The sequence below is a fragment of the Opisthorchis viverrini genome (assembly GCF_000715545.1).
Source record: "Opisthorchis viverrini unplaced genomic scaffold opera_v5_95, whole genome shotgun sequence".
NCBI lineage: Eukaryota > Metazoa > Platyhelminthes > Trematoda > Opisthorchiida > Opisthorchiidae > Opisthorchis > Opisthorchis viverrini.
This window is the reverse complement of record NW_008751752.1, coordinates 379,379-382,647: the sequence shown is the minus strand read 5'-3', so window position 1 is coordinate 382,647 and position 3,269 is coordinate 379,379.

Here is a 3,269-nt window from a genome sequence, read left to right as displayed (position 1 = left end):
TCAACCATTAACTTACTAGGTGCGACGAATTCCACGGCTTCTGCTTCGTCTGCAGGGGGATCTGCTGCAACGGTAGGGGGCTTTTTCCTACAAAAGTAGCGAATTGCTGCTTTTCGAGTCTATACGAATGAAAACAACGAAATGTTTCGTCTGGTGCTCTTTCAAAGCGACTTGAAATGCATTGAACGAGAAAAAACTTTGACGAGCTAAATTCTCCACAAAATCATCCCCCGCATTCACGTGCTCAGTCATAGCAGCCATTTAAAATATGAATATCCCGGGTCTTGAATATCGTGTGGATTGAGTAGATTTAAACAACTTTCAACAAAACTGCGGCCGTTTGGGAAGATCTCATACGCCCGAAAAATTACCATCAAATGTTAAAACTTTGTGTTAAAGTTTTCCTCCTTCGAACCTTCGTTTCAGAGAAATTTTCGGCGTGCGTCTAGCCCACGGCACTGATCATTGAGTTGTACCGAACTGTCTCTAAAATTGCGCCAGGCCTTTCGTTGTTAATGTTAGTCTATTTTTGGAACCAACCACCTGGATGGCCAAGAAACTGCCTTTGTGCACAATCCAGAAAAAAGGGTGGGCTTCGTTTTAGATTGTTTGTTGTGGCTAATAGAGCGGCCAACTGTAAATCGCGGGATGTTTGATAAGCCTGAGGCGGCGAAATTCAAACCGGGCTATGGTTTCCAGCGTGCCTTCGTCTTATGACCTAATGCGTGCATATCTTTCTGCCTGCTGCCGGAACCTCTGATGCGCCACCACGAGGCCCAGATAGAAAGCAGTAGCCAGCTTCTACATCCCACTGAACACTATTGTTCAGAAAGCTTTCTGAGCTAAGTTGGGTTGGTGAACATGTTTTTGGCATGGTATATTCGAGTCATACGGTTGCAAAGTCTAAAAGAGCAGTATTTAGCATAATTCAACAAGCGTGATGTGCATGAGCAGGAGAGCGAGTGATTGGCGGCATAGGCTACCTTTCAGGGAGCAACTAATCCAAGTCCCCAATGACCTAAGCTTGTCAGTCCTGCGATTGTGTTCAGCACTTGGTGTATTTGGGGGACCTGAGTTGAACCATGGCTAGTACACCACGCTAAAGAAGCGTTTTTGTCAACAAATGATCGGGTTGGAATGTCGCATGGTGTTGGCTTCAGTCACTGTGATTGATAGAGTCTGCTGTTCAGTAGGTTGGCCGGTATATCGCTAAACATGGGCTGATGTGAACGGGTTTTCCTTCAACTACGGCGTTGACAGTGTTGGCTTCTGTGTTCAAATGCTCTATGATGAAATTGAACCCGTCGTTTCTCTGAACGTCAGTGAGAGGGTTTCTTGTTCTAGCGCATCGTCAGAGCATGTTTCCTTCGCTGTCTAAGGCTGTGGATCAGTTCCCGTTTCTGCTTGGGTTGGACGAAGTTGTGAAGGCCTACATATTGAATGGACCAAGTGGGTTTTCGGTACATGGATCGTTTTAGTTTAACACCTTGACGTCGTTCAAGTCCAGCATCTTCGAAGTAGATGTTATAAGTTTCTTCCCAAGTGAATTGGATGGTGTGGGCCTTGGTGACTTCTTTTTGAAGCGATTCCATCTCATCCTACCATTCAAGACTGTTAAAATGTTGTCCACGTGTCGGCAGACGTATTGTTTTTTATCTATACTAGCTTTCAAGGGACCAGTCTCAAGTTTGCTCATGAACGTATGGGCTAGCATCGACCCCAGTGTTTAGCCCATGACGACGCCGTCAATTTGACATTAGAACTACCATTGAACGGTATTTGCACATTCAATGTGCATCGCATGAGACCTCTCAGTTCGTTGACTGTAATTGGCAACTGAAAGTTTGGTTAGTTTCTATGTAGTTACATAGGTATTTAACGGCTTCAGTCAACGGGACGTTATCAGATAATGAATTCACACCCAATGAACACATGAACAAATCTTTAAGTTCACGGTCTTTTATTTAGTCCAGGTATTGAAGTGTGTCACGCAAACTGTACTGACACATTTGTCTGGTCTCCGGAATTTAGACAAACCACCGTGCGACTTTGTGAGACGAGCTGTGCAGTGGGCATTTGGGTTTGTTGACTTTGTGCAGGCCTTATGGGTGAGGCGTTGTTGATCCTGTTGGTTGGCATTTTATCACAGGCCTTCGGAAGAATACCTGAAGTTGCAGCCAAAACTCTCCCAGCGGTGAGTCCCAGTTGTCCGCCACTATCTTTACCGAGTCCCCTAGTTAAGTGTTCCCTTTGCTTACCACAGGACAACTGAAGTCAAGGCATGCATTTGGGTTGACATTGGAGCTCCGCCCTCTATTACTTCATTAATTGCCGGGAAATGTTGACGGTTGGTGCTGTGTCATTCCATCACTTGGCAGTACTTACTTTGCGGATTTAGTGACTGATTACGTTCATCTGCGGGCGAATCAACCGGGACGAAATTGTGGATATGGACTTATTCACCGTGCACGGCGTACACATTGACGCACACGGGATTGCCTTTCGGTTCCCTAAACCAATTTGTAACAGTAGAATAATAATCGTTCAGCTGTAACACCTTTTGGGTGCCTAGGTGCCATGCCACCCGGAGGAAGCACGCGGGCTGGGATACTGCCGGATCGCCCAGGCCTAGACAGGGGAAGTCGAGAGGCAGAGGTCGGGTTCGGAACACGACCTTCCAGTGTAGTGGGAGTCGATGACTTAGTTAATCGATTATTGATCCGTTGAGTAGAATGAGAAGACTTCGTCTATGGGTAGGCTTTATTCAACATATAAGCACAGTATAGGCTGAAATGACAAGTGAAAGTGAATTAATGGAAATAGCAGTAAAGCGTAACTTTCACTACATTCACTCCGGCAGGCAAAATGTCAGTTGAACCTAACAGAAATGTGTTGTTGGTAACAGAAAATGAACGTAGTGCGGATGAACAATTGAAAATGGTTAAAGTAATTTTAGTATTTTGAGGGTCTGAATAGAACACTGAAATAACGTTTCGTCGTGGACGCAAGAAAGTTTGTAACACCTGATCTAGACTTCGCGGCTACGTAAATTGTGGGGACGAGTGCGTTGCTGTTGCATCGGAGGATTCTGAGCATTTTCTGATATGCTCGTTTTTGGTCTGTTTCGAATCTCTGGTAATATTCCAGCATTTTCTTCACTGTTGTTATCATCCGATAACATTTGAAACTCGAGCTGAACATTTTCTGACCCTCTATCGCCACCTGCGGGTGCGAGTTGACGGATGGAAACTGTTTGGTCCCTACCGTCT